Source organism: Rhinoderma darwinii, chromosome 8 (assembly GCF_050947455.1).
Source record: "Rhinoderma darwinii isolate aRhiDar2 chromosome 8, aRhiDar2.hap1, whole genome shotgun sequence".
In the NCBI taxonomy this organism is placed as follows: domain Eukaryota; kingdom Metazoa; phylum Chordata; class Amphibia; order Anura; family Rhinodermatidae; genus Rhinoderma; species Rhinoderma darwinii.
In genome coordinates, this window is record NC_134694.1 from 22272539 (window position 1) to 22290940 (window position 18402).

General features: G+C 44.2%; 1 protein-coding gene across 3 annotated transcripts in view; it reads left to right on the plus strand.

Annotated features, from left to right (window-relative positions):
* The first annotated feature begins 273 nt into the window (after positions 1-273).
* The window catches only part of SCAI (suppressor of cancer cell invasion), a 118712-nt gene continuing 100583 nt past the window's right edge, over positions 274-18402 (plus strand). For 2 of the 3 annotated variants that reach the window (XR_012850318.1, XM_075835494.1), the window contains exon 1: positions 274-402. The gene's annotated coding sequence lies outside the window, so the exon portion shown is untranslated. The remainder of the gene's footprint in view (positions 403-18402) is intronic. The other variant, XM_075835495.1, reaches the window with a different exon arrangement.

Sequence of the window (18402 nt, forward strand, 5' to 3'; positions counted from 1 at the left end):
GTAATGCGCGCACACAGTATATACTGTAGTTATATTTTCCCGCTCTCGCAAGCCCCAGTCCTAGTAACGGTCTCCACTCTGCTTGTTCCATTCCCCTTCTACCGCAAGAGGCCGCTCGTCTCACTTTTACATTCAGTCAACCGCACAAAGGGGGAGGACAATCAATACTGACTGACAGATGTTGCTGCCAATCACAGAGAGCTTCCGCCCTGAACTGACAAACTTTGACCAATTGAATGTATCCGGGGGCAGGACTGACGCGGGTCGGGTTTGGTTGCAAAGAGCAGCATAACACGGCTGTAGCAGCAGCAGCAGCAGCTGGTGGAGTGGAGCTGCGGTCAGAGCGGGGCCGAAGGGAAAAGAGGCCGGGACATAGCTTAACGCGGGGGACTTGGAGAACGGGTAAGATACCGCTGCTGCTACCGTATATAGGTCTGCTGTGCTTTCTAGTAGGTGGATGCTTCTTATCTATTCCCAGGCTATTGTAATAGTGGCAAATGTATGTATATGGTGTAGCTGGGTAGTAATAGCTGGTATAGTTTATTTATTATACATATACAGTATGGATTCTATCTATCATATTGCACAGTGACAATCATTGCTGCTAAATGATCAATGATGTACATGATCTGGATGTGTCACCTGTTTGTAGCTGTTGTATCAGTGTGTATATATATATATTTTGTAGGGACAGATCCGCCAAGGAGTAATGCAATGCCCTGTACATTAGTGATTATTGTCTATGCCGTCCACTTGATTTTGACGCTTGGAGATGGATTTGGGAATGTGATTTTTGTTTGTACTGGACGGGATGTCGATGACAGATTATATTGTATGGAGCATTTTTTTTTTTTTTTTTTTTTAATCGGCATCGTGTAATCCTATATTCTAGTTTTCTGTATATTAGATTTAGGCAGGAAATAGATGACGAATTCTGCCGCCATACGTTGTGGCGTTCCATAGTAATGGATTGAATGGCGCCGTATGTGCTACTAAAAACGTTTAATTCATCTATCAACAATACACAGTCCTATGCTGCTGGTCTTCCTACAAGTCAGTGAAAGTACCAGGCACCGTGCCTCCCTTGTATTGGTGCCAGCCACTGTGCCCCCCCTTGTATTGGCGCCAGCCACTGTGCCCCCCCTTGTATTGGCGCCGGCCACTGTGCCCCCCCTTGTATTTGCGCCGGCCACTGTGCCCCCCCTTGTATTTGCGCCGGCCACTGTGCGCCCCCTTGTATTTGCGCCGGCCACTGTGCGCCCCCTTGTATTTGCGCCGGCCACTGTGCGCCCCCTTGTATTTGCGCCGGCCACTGTGCGCCCCCTTGTATTTGCGCCGGCCACTGTGCGCCCCCTTGTATTTGCGCCGGCCACTGTGCGCCCCCTTGTATTTGCGCCGGCCACTGTGCGCCCCCTTGTATTTGCGCCGGCCACTGTGCGCCCCCTTGTATTTGCGCCGGCCACTGTGCGCCCCCTTGTATTTGCGCCGGCCACTGTGCGCCCCCTTGTATTGGCGCCGGCCACTGTGCGCCCCCTTGTATTGGCGCCGGCCACTGTGCGCCCCCTTGTATTGGCGCCGGCCACCGTGCGCCCCCTTGTATTGGCGCCGGCCACCGTGCGCCCCCTTGTATTGGCGCCGGCCACCGTGCGCCCCCTTGTATTGGCGCCGGCCACCGTGCGCCCCCTTGTATTGGCGCCGGCCACCGTGCCCCCCTTGTATTGGCGCCGGCCACCGTGCCCCCCTTGTATTGGCGCCGGCCACCGTGCCCCCCTTGTATTGGCGCCGGCCACCGTGCCCCCCCTTGTATTGGCGCCGGCCACCGTGCCCCCCCTTGTATTGGCGCCGGCCACCGTGCCCCCCCTTGTATTGGTGCCGGCCACCGTGCCCCCCTTGTATTGGCGCCGGCCACCGTGCCCCCCTTGTATTGGCGCCGGCCACCGTGCCCCCCTTGTATTGGCGCCGGCCACCGTGCCCCCCTTGTATTGGCGCCGGCCACCGTGCCCCTCTCTTCCATTAGACCTGGGAGCTGTGTGTTTGTACATGCTTATGTATTCACTACTGGGACTATCATCAGTACTGGGTCCAGTCTCACCAATGTTGTTATGATGGCAGTCAGGGTAACCGTGCATTTTTGGGGACACAATCTGCGACCTGGAGCACAGGCCCTAGGTGCCTTGTGTCAGCAGGGTTTGGGTTTGAACCCCATCGCCACCCCCCCCCCCCCCATGTATGTCCACGTTCTGAATCCATTTTATCTCTGTCTCCAGAGCATTCGTTATAGAATCATATAATAAATATTTTGCACCATGGGACTAAAATTTCTCTCCATAACACTTTATGTATCTTAACAAAATGGCTACGTGAATATTCATTAGGGGTTCTGCCCTTTGTCCCGTCCTCTTAGGCTTCAAACACCAAGATTTTGGTGGAGATTTCAATGCTGTTTTTTTTAGCCACAGCCAGAAGTGGAACCAGGAGGAAGGAGAAGTTTTAAGTTCTTCCTTTTTATATTGAATCCACTTCTGGCTTTAAAAAAACTGCATTGAAATCTGCAACAAAAATAGGGTAGGTGGCCTAGGGTAGATTTAGCAGCTCATTGGTTGAGTTTGTCACTGCAGCTCCAGCCTTCAGACTCGTTCGGATTTAGACTCGTTCGGATTTAGACCCGTTCACTTCAAAAATGAAAGTTACTGAAAAAATGGCAAAAAGAGGCAGTTTAATATATGAATCTCCTATGCGTCAAGGAAATATCATAAGCTAAAATTGATTACACCCCAAAAATTGGTGACCGAAACACTTAAAGGGAGTCTGTCACCAGATTTTTCAAGCCTAAACTGTTTATGTGTATTATATTGGGAAGGGAAGGCGTTAAGAGGAAAAGTGCAGGACACTTCATACTCAGAGGACTGTCTATGGCTAATAAGTATATGGTACATTGAGGCATTAAAGTTTAATTTTTAGGGATGTCCACACGTAGCGGAAACACTGGATTTTCCACAGCTAAAATCAATACACTTTAATACAGTAGTAGCAGAGTGGATGAGATTTTAACAAATCTCGTTAACACGCTGTGCAAAAATACGCCGAAGAACCAATCATAAATTTACCTGTGGTGCGTTTCTTTTAAAAATCCGCACCATGTCACTTTATGCTGCGGAATCGCTAATTTTCTGTTGCGGGTTTTACCTTTTTAATTCTATGGGAGGTAAAACCTGCAATAAATAGCAGATGTTGCAACTTTTGTGGTGGAAAAGTTGCGATTCCGCCACAAGAATCGCAACTCAGAAAAAGAAAAAAAAACTGCTTATACTTACCCAGCTCTCTCTCCTTCTGCATCCAGCCTGGCCTCCGGGGAAGACGTTTCATCCCATGTGACTGCTGCAGCCAATCACAGGCTGCACTGGTCACATGGGATGAACTGTCATCCCAGAAGGCCTGGCTGCAGAACAGCAGATGAACGCGTCGCCATGACTGGGTAAGTATAGGGTTTTTTTTTTATGCCTGCTGTTTTCATCAGCGGATATTCCCGTCGAAAAACGACACCAGAATTTGGTAATTCCCTACGGGGACCAGGGTGGATACGCTGTATTTTGATGCAGCGAATCTCCCCTGCGTCCTACCCTTAGCGTTTTGAAAGAACCAAGACTTCTTATAATGATAAATGGGCAATGCTCTTCAATAAAATCCCAACATTGTAAGCGGCTTTATTCAGACGAGCATGCGTCAAATCGGCCGTTTTTCACAGATTTTTGTCTATTAAGGAATCCGTGAAAACGGACAAAAATAGGACATGTCCTATTTTTTCATGGTCCGTTAAAACAATGGCTGTGTGAATAGCCCCATAAAAATACTTGCAGCCGTGTGACTGTCGCAAAAAAACATAAACCTCCGTCACGTGGCCGATTTTATACGTCGTCTGAATAAAGCTTTAGCGTGAAAAATCTACTGACCGACTCGCTCTAAATAATTTTGTACCTCAAATACAAATGTATATAAATAAATACAATGAGTACACCGCATTATAAAGCAAGGTCCTTGTCCGTCCTGTGCATAGACTATACTGCGGTGATGTTGTGTCCACCGTGATGTAACGTGCGCCGGCATTGATTGCAAAATCTGGCCTTTCATATCACTGAGGCCTAGCCCGTATACAGGAGCTGTGGGTAGCAGAAGTATCCAACCACAACTAGTGTATTAGACAGATTTTTTTTTTTCCTTTTACTATCTCCTACAAATTGGCACTATTAGTATGGTTTATCTTAATCTCGCACTGGTCCTTTAAGCTTTAAAGTGTACCACCCGTTCTATAGAATTTGGTCACATTTGACTGATTAAATGCGTTGCAAACATATAGAATCTATAAAACAGGAGGTACTGTGTAACAATTTGTACTATTTCTTGCATACTTGGAGAGACCTGGGATTTATTGTACACTGGCGAGCCAGCATATTGACGATTCGATTAAAATACCTGAAATGTTTTAGAGTTTTTATTAAAGGGATATTCTAGTTTCAGGAAATAAAGCTTATTTGTTGCATAATGTAAAGCCAATTTCTAATTCAAGATCTCTGCTTGTCGTAATTGAATGGGAACATTAATTTAAAGGAGGGTTTTCACATGCGTTGCTTTCCATGAAGAAATGGCTAAATTCTCCTCCATTATACTCTTTGCCATCTACAAGTACTACATTTTTATAGGGTGGTTTGGGGATTAGTGATCTTCCTGATGAGCTAGATATATCTGCTGGTCTAATGTGGTGAAGCACTAAATGATTAAAACCATGGGCAGCTCAGTGGTTAGCAATGTTGCTGGAGCCCTGGGTTCAAATCCGACCAACATCTACATGGACTTTGTATGTTATAAAAAATGGTATTTGGTTTGTAGGTTAACAAACCAAACTTCTGCTGGATAAGGGTGAGCGCACGGAGCGGCGTCCGAATCCACACCCACATGTGGTGAATAACTGCACGATTTTGCCGTTAATGATTTGGACATTCTCCAACGCTATGGGCGCTGTGCTAACATATTCTGCATCGCTGTACAGAAGTTGTCATCGCTCATTGTCCCCAGTGGGGTTCAGTCTAAATTCCTTAGTGCAGCTGCACACGACCGAGTGACGCTCGGGGCGTTTTTCACGGCATCTGAGAGGCACCCGTTATTTGTCACGGACCTATTCACTTTAGGTTTCAAGCACACTTCAGTGAAATGCTTCAGTGTAATATCCGTTTTTTAAAATTTTTATTTAAATGTTTCCGTGCATCTGTTCCGCGAAGATAGAATAGGTCCTACTCAAATCAGTTTTGTTTTTTTTTTTGCAGATCAGTCTTGGCCTTTCTATTAATTTGGTCTGTTAAAACAATGGACCGCATACGGAAGCAATCCGTGTTCGGTCTGTGTTTCATGGATCCGTGACTTGTGGCTGTATAAATAGTAATGGATTTGTTCTTGAGACCATAGCGGGTGAATCGGGTCCGTGAAAACTGACCCGATTCTCCAATCCTTGGAATGATGGGACTTGTCCTATCTTTCCACGGATCACTGACAGGACCCGGCCGGCACACACGGTTGTGTGCATGAGGCATTATATGTATATTGGCATGATTGTGGGAGGAAAACTGTGCAAACATGGGGAGTGCATACTAACTCCATGCAGATGATGATCTTGGGCGGACGTTAAGAGATGAATGAATTTATATGTGGTGGTAAGTGGGTTAATGTGTACAAGGATTATTGGGTCTATCCCTGTGTGCTTTTCTTCTATTTACTCTAAGTAGGCTCAAAATTCTGTGGTTATTTAATATCATCCTGAGCTATTTTGATGAGTGGGGAACACGATTTTTCCTACTAGAGTTTACACTGCTATGAGAACCATTTTGGCCTGGTCCCCAAGGGTTGGATTTGCTAATGATAATTCTGCAGCAATACTGTCCGAGTATCCACAGGATTTCAGCAGCGGCAAATCGGCAGCGATTTGTGTGGATTTCCCTTTTGTGAAAAAGAAAAAAAAACTATTCTCACCTTACCGATCCCCTGGAGCTTCTGTGGTGACGTTTCCCTGATCCCCTGCAATATGATGCTGGGTAAATGTGGACTGGTGGGAGACCAGAGAAGCGTCACCGCAGGAGCGCCAGGGTATTGGTGAGGCAAGAATAATGTGTTTATTTTTTTCACAAAACGGGAATCTGCAAAGAAACGCACAGGATTTACTGTATTTGCCACTGCAGGTTCTTTGTCGGATCTTCTGTGGAATTATCCACAGCAAATCCGACCTGTGTGGACCCGGCCTAAATGGTACTCATAGCTGTTTAACACCCCACCCCCAGTAGTGAAAATTGTGTTCCCGCAGGTTATTCGGAACACTAGGATTTTGTTGCAAATTTTAACCCCTCCCATCAGTCAATGGTGAATATTCGCAATATGCTGCGGACTGAAATATCCGTGCCGGAAGTAATTTTCTGTGCGAATGAGATTTTATCTAATTTCCTGCTACTGTGTTCGGCTGCGGATTTCCCGTCCGCAAATGTGCAGCTTTTACATCCCACGTGACCACCTACTAAGCGGAGCTCTATGCTTACTACTGGTGGACGGAAAAGCCAAGTGACGTGTAGGGTCGGGCTAGCACATCATTGGGGTGGCACGTTTCCTGCACATATGGCCCTTAAGTTTGGAGCCAACTCCCAGACCGGACTAAGATTTGTCTAGGCCTTTATTATGATGGTGATTGATCTTCAGTACTGTACTTTTTAAACAGCATTTCCAAGACATCTCTGTAGATCTCAGAAACCGATGCAGCGTTTCCTTATTGACGGTAGTCACATGTTTGATCATTGATCCTTCGTGTGTGTGTGTGTGTGTGTGTGTATATATATATATATATATATATATATATATATATGAAATAAATAATGTGCTGGCGTTGCTTAAAGAGGCTCTGTCACCACATTATAAGTGGCCTATATTGTACATGATGTGATCGGCGCTGTAACGTAGATTACAGCAGTGTTTTTTATTTAGAAAAACGATCATTTTTGACAGTTATGACCTATATTAGCTTTATGCTAATGAGTTTCTCAATGGCCAACTGGGCGTGTTTTACTATATAGCCAAGTGGGCGTTGTGGAGAGAAGTGTATGACGCTGACCAATCAGCGTCATACACTTCTCCCCATTCATTTACACAGCACATAGTGCTATAGCTATATCGCTATGTGCAGCCACATAAACACTATAACGTTACTGCAGTGTCCTGACAATGAATAGACATTATGTGATGTGTATTCATACTCCTGACACTTCGCTAACACAAGACCGACACTACATCACAGCAAGCATAATCTCGTTTGAAATGACAGTTTACAGCGTAATCTCGCGAGATTACGCTTCCTGTGCTGTAGTGTCGGGATTGTGTTAGCGAAGTGTCAGGATTGTGAATACACATCCCGTCCTGGCTGGAGGTAATGTATAATCATTGTCATGACACTGCAGTAATGTTATAGTGTGTTTATGTGACTGCACATAGCGATATAGCTATATCGCTATGTGCTGTGTAAATGAATTGGGTGAAGTGTATGACGCTGATTGGTCACTGATTGGTCAGCGTCATACACTCCTCTGTACAACGCCCACTTGGTCATATATTAAAACACGCCCAGTTGTCCATTGAGAAACTCAATCTAAAATGATCGTTTCTAAATAAAAAACACTGGTAATCCACATTACAGCGCCGATCACATCATGTACAATATAGGCCACTTATAATGTGGTGACAGAGCCTCTTTAATGGAAATGGTTGGTGATCTCCTTTCTATATAGATTGACAGCATGCTCTTCATTTTAGAAATTGGGCTGTCCATGTAGTTCGGACTGTTATGTAAAATGTGATCAGCATCTTTTTGCCTACTAGTCACACCTTCACCATTGAATTATTGTTGGAGAGTACTGTATAGTGAGTGTACATCATGTTTTCTGATTGTTCAGACCATTTACAAAGAGCTGGGCCTGTATGACGTTTTGTCATGGACAGTTTGGGGATATTTGGCTCTTATGAAGGTCAATCAGGACCACCCCAGTCCAAATGCCGTGTTGTGGCATATTGACGTCACAGAGGCCCCCTTCTATCAGCCAATGCGGATAGCTGCTATAAGCAGCGTCACTGGCAGAATCGGGCCTTCCATTCCTCTAAATGGGTGCCATGTAATACTACATTTCTCCTTTTAGGGGAAATGTTTGGCTGATTGTGGCTTTATACGGGGTTGTTTGATTTACAAAACCCATTTTTGAGTACCCCATGAGTTCATAGAAGGGAATTTCCTGTTGGAGACCCTCCTCTATTAGCCAAAGCAGAGAGCAGCTGCAAAGAGTATCTCTCGCTCTGGAGGAACTAGTCTGTGCATTACAAGGACGAATCATTGATTCCATTGAGCACTGTGTAATGCTACATTTCCCCTGTGGTGGCGCTGCAGAGAAATTGAACACTTGCAGCATAGTTCCCCCAACAAATTACAGCTGATCATTGGTGTGGTTCCAGCAGTGGTACTCAGTGATCAGCCTATCATTTGGGGGAGGGAGCTTCGTACAGGCAAAAAATAGTTTTAAAGTGGAGAACCCCTTTAAAGTAAGGTACATAAAAAATACTGTATACTTAATGATCAAGTTGGACTACAGGATCCAGGGATATGACTAAAAAAAGTTAGACAATAATAACCTTAAGGCCTTATTCAGATGAACGTTGAATATGTCCGTGTGACGGCTATATGTATGCAGGTATTTAAATGAGCTGTTCGCACGGCTGTTTCAACGGAGCGTGTGAAGGGTCCATTGAAAAATAGAACATGTCCTACCTTCAGTTTTTATGGTTCCCTCCATAGACTCGTGTCTATGGGATCCGTTAAAAATGGGGTCCGCACGGGGGCGACACGGATGTGAAAAACTGCCAGAAGCTAATTTTTTTTTTTTTTTTTTTAGTTTTGGCTTTCTTGCTTCTGGGGTTGTTCCAGCTTGCTGGGGCAGATGTATCAAAACTGGTGCAAAACAAAGGTGGAGTAGTTACCCAAAGGACCATATTTCAGAGACCCTTCAGAAAAAAAAGGCGCAAATTGATTGCTTGCCGTGGGCAACTGCTCCACTTTTGCATTTCACAAATTTTGATACATCTCCCACATTGTCTTTTGCGGCAGCTGCATCATGTACCGGGAGCTGTCAGAGCGGCTGCAGGGCTGTCCTCGTGATTTGCTGTCTTCAATGGGACAAGGCTTGCCCATGCAGCAGATCACAAGGACGGTCCTGCAGCCGCTCTGACAGCTCCCTGCTCCCCTATACATGATGTAGCTGCTTGCAGAATAGAAATGAGAAAATGTCTGCTTTCTACCAGAAACCGTGCCACTCTTGCCCATTTGCTTTGTCTGGAATTGCAGTAAATACAATACAGCTGGTGAAATTGTTTCTTGGGTTGCGAAGTGGCCCAGCATTAGTGGGAGTCCATGACCTACAGAGGACCCCTTATCCCTTTGGCTTTGTCATCAGTGCAGCCTCGTTCTCTTATGATGGGCCCATTGAACTGCTATTTTGCTTTCAACCTCCTATTAGAAAGCCACAAGCCTGGGAACAATCGCAGTATCCTGACTCCCGGGTACTGCCCTTTTCCCTTATACGGACTCCTACACAAAGGTCACGCTAAAAAAAAATCTGTTTCTTTGTGGGCAGAATCGTTGGGCAGCTTTGGTACATGTCCCAGGTACACATAGGGAGTCACTGCCTAAAACTGAAAATAATTTCCATTTATCTGAATTCGGTTGTTTCTGCAGCAAGCACGCAATGTGCAACAAAATCTGCAGAAAGTGCAGGCGGCCGAAAGATGTTTTCCACAAGAGACATTGATTGTGTATTCTATTGGTGTGTGACTTTTTTATGTCTGATCGGTGGGGGTCCAACCAATTGGACTGCTGTCAATGCCTAGAATAAAGGGATTGTAATGCTAGGTAAACACATGGGATCCTTTTGGCTTTTCTCTGACACTACACCACTGCAGACCTGGTGCTATTTAAAGAGGCTCTGTCACCACATAAGTGCCCTATCTCCTACATAAGGAGATGGGCGCTGTAATGTAGGTGACAGCAGTGCTTTTTATTTAGAAAAACTATCTATTTTCACCACTTTATGAGCGATTTTTAGCTTTATGCTAATGAGTTGCTTAATGCCCAAGTGGGCGTGTTTTACTTTAGATCAAGTGGGCGTTGTACAGAGGAGTGTATGACGGTGACCAATCAGCGTCATGCACTTCTCTCCATTCATTTAGTCAGCGCATAGTGATACTGCGTTATTCGCTATGTGCTGTCTTATACTGACCTATTAATGTTGCTGAAGTGTCTTGACAGTGAATAGACATTCCTTCCAGCCAGGACGGGACGTCTATTCATAATCCCTGCACTTCGTTAACGTTTGTTTGGTACTTACAGCAGAGCAAGCGTAATCTTGAGAGATCACGCTGTAAATGACAGGTTACAGCGAGATTATGCTTTGCTCTGCTGTAAGTACCAAACAAATTTCTAACGAAGTGCAGGGATTGTGAATAGACGTCCCGTCCTGGCTAGAAGGAATGTCTAGTCACGGTCTAAACACTTCAGTAACGTTAATATGTCAGAATAAGACAGCACATAGCGAATAACGCAGTATCACTATGCGCTGACTAAATGAATGGGGAGAAGTGCATGACGCTGATTGGTCAGCATCATACACTCCTCTGTACAACGCCCACATGGTCTAAAGTAAAAACGCCCACTTGGGCATTAAGAAACAAATTAGCATAAAGCTAAAATTGCTCCTAATGTGGTGAAAATAGATGGTTTTTCTAAATAAAAAGCATTACTGTCACCCACTTTATAATGTGGTGACAGAGCCTCTTTAAGAAATATAACACAGCCCTCTGATTTGTATGGGGCTGTGTTGCAATACAAGCTCCTGGTCTGGGTGCAGGGATGAGTGTCTGAGAACAGATGAAGGTGCTGATTTGTGTTACCTTCCACCAGGGGTCAGCAACCTGTGGCACCAGTGCCACAACTGATACGTGGGGCATGACTTGCTAGCACACTTCCCTCTTCCTGTGTCCAATGGCGTTGTGTTCTTGGTGCAAAACACGTCATTATGCGCTTAGTGGCGCTGATCACTAGCAGAGCGAGCAGCGCCTCATTGTCTTGGTCGCACCCGCCCCAAGCTGGTATTCAGTAGCTGCGGACTCTCCTATGTGCAGTGCCTCCCCCTCTAGTGTTTAGTAGCCTTGGTCTCCCCTTTGTGTCGTTTCCCCCCCCCAAAAGCTGGTGTTCAGTAGTTGCTCTCCTGTGTACAGCGCCCCCAAGCTGGTGTTGAGTAGCCGCGGTCTCTCCTATGTGCACCCTCTATGTTCAGTAGCCTCGTATGCACCACAGATGGATCATCTTTTCAAATAAAGTCAGGGACAAGGGTTACATTTTTTTATCAGCACGCTATACAACTAAGGTTACCTACCCCTGCTTGCACTATAATCCCTTTGTTCTAGGCATCAGTGGGTGTTTATGTGGTCAAAACCCTACTGATCAGCATATTTTAGCAATAAGACATCAATGACTGTGGTGGGAAAATCACTTTATTTCTGTTTATATAGTGCATATTTTGCATTGCTGTACAGAAGTTGTCAGCCCCAGTGGGGCTCACGATCAAAATCCTCCGTCTGTGTTTTTTGGAGTGTGTGAGGAAGCCAGAGTGCTGGGAGGAAAACCGCGCAAACACGGGGAGAACATACAAACTCCATGCAGATGTTGTATTTGGTCGGGTTCGAACCCGGGACCCCAGTGCTGCAAGGCCACATTGATGGCCACTGAGCCACTTTCTGGGGCTATAACAGCCTTAGCTTACAGGGTCCCTGTGGATCAAGGTATGCATGGGTGTTTTCCGGCAGGCTGTTTCCATGTGTGCACGTAGCCTTATACTCCTGAGAGTAGATGGTTACAGTAACCGGCAGTATTGTGTTTTACTTCTGCCGTCTTTGAGGTCCAGCAGCAAATGTATCTCCGGCATAGCAAGGATGGTTGATAATTATGTACCCCCCCCCCCCCCCTCAACACATTGCCGGGAAAGCAGTAGGGGCTGGTGTTTGGAGAGGAGTCGCATTGATTGCTTTGTTGTAATACAATAACGTGCCTGGTGTTCACGCTACACAGTTCCTGCAACCCGCCATGCATCTGTTTCCAGCATCGGTTTAGGGATTAACCCTTTCACTTCCTTTTGGGGTCTTAGCCTTACTTTTTTATTATTTTTCATGTATGGTGTAAGCTGCTTCATTTTTTTACCAGTAAATTCTCCAATACTATGCAAATAAAATGTATTTAAAGGGGGTCTCCGGGGGTTTTAAAATGTTGCAGGAGGTTATAAAGTAATAAACTAACATGGTACTCACCCCTCGAAACACCCACTATTCCAGTGCCGATACCCTTTTCGCCACAACGTTGGTATTGGAAGCTCCGGCTGCGATCACTGCAGTCAATCGCTGGCCTCAGCCATAAAGCTGCCATTAACGTCATGTGACCACTGAGGCCAGCTATTGGCTGCAGTGGCAGAGAACAAAGTGTTGGCACTGGAGCGCAGAGCATTTCAAAGGATAAGTAACTGTTAGTTTATTATTTTAAACACTTCCCTGTCCTTTTTTTTATAACTCCCGAATAACCCCTTGAAGGTGGTATTACAGTTTTAGCAAATAAAGTTTATTTTATGTGTATTAAAAAGTTACACAATTTTCCAATTTACTTTCTGTTTCAATTACTCACTCCTCACCGTTTTTGGATTCTCTGCTTGCGGTCATTCAATGGGAACCTTCATTGTTTATTTCCAGGGGATACAAATCTGTCCTGGTCATGTGACGGACACTCGGGTGCCCAGCTCTGATAACTGTACTGTAACGAGCTGTGCACCTGTGCGATCATCACTATACCGGTAAGTAAACCGTGAAGGTTATTATTGAATGACCGCAAGCAGAGTGCTTGAAAACCATGCAGAATTTTGATACAGAAAGTATATGGGAAAAATGGTATACATTTTCGTTACAAGGATAACCTTTATTTGCTGCAACTGGAATACTCCTTTAACAGCTCGGATGGCATATACTTTTTGTTAAATTTGAGTACTGGTTCCTGTCTTTAGGACCATAAAATCTCTTTTAAAGGGTTATTCCCATCAGATACGGTATGACATGAGTGGCCACTTTTTTCTTTCATTCTTCCCCTGGATGTGGCAGCCGCTTCACTATTTGGGTCGGAGGATCCTGTTCTCAACAAGTCTGGAACCCAGAGCTGCGACCCGGATCTATTCGATATTTATAGACTATCTTGTGAATACCCCATAAATGTCTTAGATGGGAATAACCCTTTAAGTATTTAAACAGAAATATGGTGATTCGCTTTAAACTGAAGCTTCTAGACTTTCACAAAACTTTAGAATAACCATCACAATGAGTCCAGTGCCTAAGGCCGTGGATGATCTGGTCACTTGGTTATCACATGATTGCTAAATGTTGATGTCATACGGACAGGCTTATTGTTTAGTCTATGTTCAAAGTGTTACACTGGACGTATAGGCCTGACGTGTACATCTGAAGTACCATATAGTTGTATGTCTGCCATTGACTTCCATTGAAAAACATGATAAAAAAAATATATATATAAATATATATATATATATACATATATATATATATATATATATATAATATATTTATTTTTTAAATCTGAATAAAGTTGAATACAAGTCTGTTTACACAAGCCGGCCAGACTCTTGCCAACAGGACAATCATTTGATTTACGTTCGCCTATAATAGCTATGTATACGTTCAGCGTATACACAATGACCGCAGTCTGAACAGTCTTCTAAATGTTAGTGACATTGTGCGCTGCAGGCTGGAGGGAAATTAACGTACAGTCTATATTAGTTAACGCCTTCATTTATAGCATATGTTTGGCCCCATGCACACGACTGTAAAAAATCTCTGATTGCGGGCTGTAATACGGTCCGCAATTATGGACCCGCCCGGTTCTATTGGCCGCGGACACCTTTCCGTATTGCTACGGATAGGTGTCCGTGCCGTAGAACCGTGACGGGAATTATGGAGCATGTCCTACTTTTCGTTTTTTACGGGCTGTGCTCCTTTGTATGGGAGCACGGCCTGAAAATTCGGCCCGCGGTCATTACGGGCGCGGCCGTGTGCATGAGGCCTTCCTGTCCCCTATTCACAGAGTTGGTAGACATAGAAGCATGTTCTCTCACTTGGCTCTTTCTGTATCTGTTCTAGAGTCTAATGGAGAGAGAGAAGGAAAAAGGAGACAATCCAGTGCAGTTTTTGACACTGCGTATCCAGAAGTCGCATGTTTGTTATATGGCAATGTGAATAATGCCTGAGGCATCTTTTTTTCCAACCTCCTATAAGAACAATTTTCTATTCCTTTGTGAAACTACTTCTTCCTCCGTCCATCTCTACTATATCCTTCTTACACTGGGGTGTCCAAACCTGTGCATTGTATTACTACGTTGGGATACTTGAAGTATTTGTCTGTTTTCGTGTACCCTTAGATTATACTTGCATTTGCAGTAATCACTCGATCTGTAAATATGTGGTTTGGCATAGAGGGTCACACGCTTGTTTAGTGAAAGGCGTCATACTCATTGGCAGTGCCATGTGGATTCTTCTATTCCCCCTTTTTTCCTCTTTTGAATTCTGTTTTTTTATGTGAATTCTTGCAGTTTTGGTTTGGAAATAAACCTGTAATACTCCTCCTATAAAGGGGGTGTCTCGCTACAAACATCCCTTTCATATCAGAGTTGATTTTGCGGGTAAAGCCGTAGCCAGGCAGATATCCCCTAGCTATACGGAAAGGTGTCTGCAGCCAATAGAACTAAATGGGTCCGCAATTACGGAGATTTTTTACGGTCATGTGCAAAGCGGCCTTAGGTAAGACCCCCGTCCCCCAATGCAATCATATGATCGCCAGGCTGACTTCTATTCAGAGAAATATTTAACTTACGATGACCGATTTCCACAGAAAATTTCTGGTCTATGGCATCTGTCCAGTGATCCTCAGATAAAACGATCAAATAGGTTGGGCTTTAGAGGTTATTCACACGAACGGGATAATGGGCCGTCACACTGCTGGATTAAAATCGATGTACGTCTATGGCGCTATTCACATGGATGGTTATTGTAATGGACTGTGTGACCAGCCCTTGAAAAAATAGGACCCGTCCAGTTTTTGCCCGTTTTCTTGTATAAGCCCTTAGTCTGCCAGATACTTTTACTCCAGGAGATAAGCAGCGTGAGGTTTTTGGCAGCTGCTTGTTCTCCTCTCTCTCTTGAAATAGACATTCATGCTTGGCCGAGTATACTGTTTTTTTTTTTGTTTTTTTTTATATAGAGGATTCTGGAATGGCTAGATGGCTAGTTAATAGAAGTCTCTGTGTTGCTCTCTTATGCCAGGTTATAAATCCATTAAAGGAGCACTCTACTTTTTATTTTTATTTTTTTTATTTTATTTCATCCTCCAGTTGTACATTGGTGTTTCAGTGGGGGGCTGTGTGCAGAAATACTTACCGATCCCCGCATCTTGTCATTTTTCGGGTCCACCGCCGTTCATGTGATCTCCATTTTGACCTAGTCTGGAATCGCTGCTTTTCAGAAAACCGGAAGTCAGGCTCTCAATGCAGTCATATGGAGTCTAATTCTGGCTCCCATGGGAATGCATTGAGAGCATGAGCTCCGGTTTACTCAAAAGCAAAGTGACTCCAGACCAGGTTAGAGTGTGATCATGTGAGCGGCGCTGGACCTGAAAAAGACAAGGTGCGGGGATCGGTAAGTATTTTTGCACACAGCACCCCACTGAATCACCAATGTACAAATGGAGGGGGCAATAAAAAAAATAAAGTGGAGTGCTTCTTTAAACTACCACGACATAACTGTGCCATGACGTCCAGTTATGTCATGGTGATCACTCGGGTATAGAAGCTGTGCCCCACGATCACTGCAGGAGCCAGGCGTTGACTGACAAGCTGTTGCTCCAACTGCTGGGATCAGCGATGACTCTGATCCTGGCTGCTTAACCCCTTAAATTCCGTGGTCAATAGCGACCGTGGCATTGAGGCTATGTAAACTTTTGAAAGGCATTTTTTTTTTTTATAATAAAAAGGTTAATCCGTGTTATTGGTGCAATTTATGCTTAGTATTTATAAAAAATTATTTTCACTTTTGGAGCTACAGCTGCCCTGTATTCGCTGTACTGTCCGCTAAATCCTGTTCCCGTCAGGTCCACGTGACTGACTTCGTTCAGTGAAAGCAGGTCTTGCGTGTCATGAGTTATGAACAGATGTGATAGATGACGGGTGAATCCTGCGTGTCACAGATCCACCTGTTTAAAATAACATTTTAATAAAAACTAATTATAAAGTTGCACCAATCACTGACCTTTTTATAAAAAAATAAATTAAAAAAAATGCATTTTAGTTTGTGTTCTTGAATTACAACACAATTCGGATATGCAATAGACAGTTTACAAATAATAAGTCAGGACTTCGCGCAGGAAGTCAAATAAACGATATCCAGCAGAGAATATTATTTAAAGGAACTAAATAAAAACAAACATTATGAACATGGTGTCCGTGGAGTAAGTGGCATGCAGGAAAAAGAAAAGGAAAAACAATACATATGTCTGAAAACTCAACGAGTCACATGGGCGGGTATAGAAACAGCCCCGGTGTAGTAAAAATGCATAATAAAGGTTTACATAGCCTTTAAGTGATATGACTGGGGCTCCCTCTGACCCATTGGCATGCCGCTGTTTGCGTGCCATGGCAGCCAGGGGCCTAATGTCCCCTAGGCCTGCCGTGGCTGTATGCCTATTAGTCTGTCCTAGTTATACAGACTGACAGTAATGCTTTGGTGTACTATGTATACCAACGTATACATATGTGGTAAACGTCCTAATCCTATTAATAAAATAAAGGTAACCTGTTAATTACAGCGCTTGTTGAACGATGTAAATTTAAAATTCCAAAAAAAATATGGCGCATGTTCTGTTATTGCCATCCTCCCCAGAAAGAATCAAGAAGTCATATGTTCCCCAAAATGTGAAGAATAATATTCATCCCGCAAAAGAAAGCTCTCGTACGCCTTTGTCGACTGAAAAATAAAAAGTTATGGATCTCAGAATGAGCCGACTCGAATACAAAAAAAACTTCCTGCCGGCCTTAACGCCAAGCTGGAACGGTGACAAACGGAAGCCATTAGCAATGTTTCCATCAGCATTCTTAAGGTTAAAGGTTAAACCTCCGACGGAACCCCTCAACGGAAAGCCAACGCTGATGTGAACAGGCCCTTAGTAAACGCTTGTTTTCTACATTACAGACCAGACTTTTTGTTTTTATGCTTTTTTTGTTTTTTCCTATCTGCGATATCGCCGCGTGGCAGTAGAAGCCCCTCAGGTGCCTGTGATCACATCTGACACTGGCATCTTTGGGGTTAAATGCTTGCAATCAGACGTTTTTCAGATTGTAAGCAGTGCCGCTGGCTCCCTGCTGTGCAACACAGCGGAGACATGGCGGCTATAGCGCCTGCTCGGCTTCTGAGAGGGGGAACATTTTTATAAACCCTTTCCTGGCGTAAGTAGGCATATTAGCGACGGGAAAGGGTTAAGGGTTTACTTTTCCAGTTGTCAGTTGGTCTTTGCCATGAAGTATGTATGGTTCCTATACTTTATCTGGGCACTATATACTTATGTGCTTGGCATATTTCTGTACTTGGCGGATAAGACGGTGTTCTCGTCCTCGGTGCATCTGTTTCTGCTTCGGGTTTATATGCAAGTCTCGTCTCACGGATTCCGGGTTATTCTTGAATATACAATATCTATACATTAACATATGTTGCCTACAGCTTAATATTACAGACTGGACTCTATACACTGACCTATGTCCTCCTTTTCATTCTGTGTCCATGATCCCTATTTTTAGTTCCTCTTCTGCTTCATTCACAGCTTTAAGAGCAACTCATAACATATGTGATCACTCGGGGTGCAGGAATAGTGACAGATTCAAGTAGATGTCTGGCATACAATCTCAAATTGCAAGATTACAAAGAGTAGGGAACAAATTGGCTATTGGCGTTAAGTGGTACAGAAGGGCATAACTACCGGGCCTCGTAGCAAAATTTAGAAATTGACCCTGATGTCATGAACTAGTGATGTGAGATGATGTCTTTCTTAAATATCTAATGGGGGACATTTCTTAAGACTGCGCCGGTCTTAATAAAAAAAATAAGGTGAAGAAAGTTGTGACAAATTTATTAAGAGGCACACTTAATAAATGTGTTGCTTCTTCGACTGTCTGTGCGCCACTGAACAAA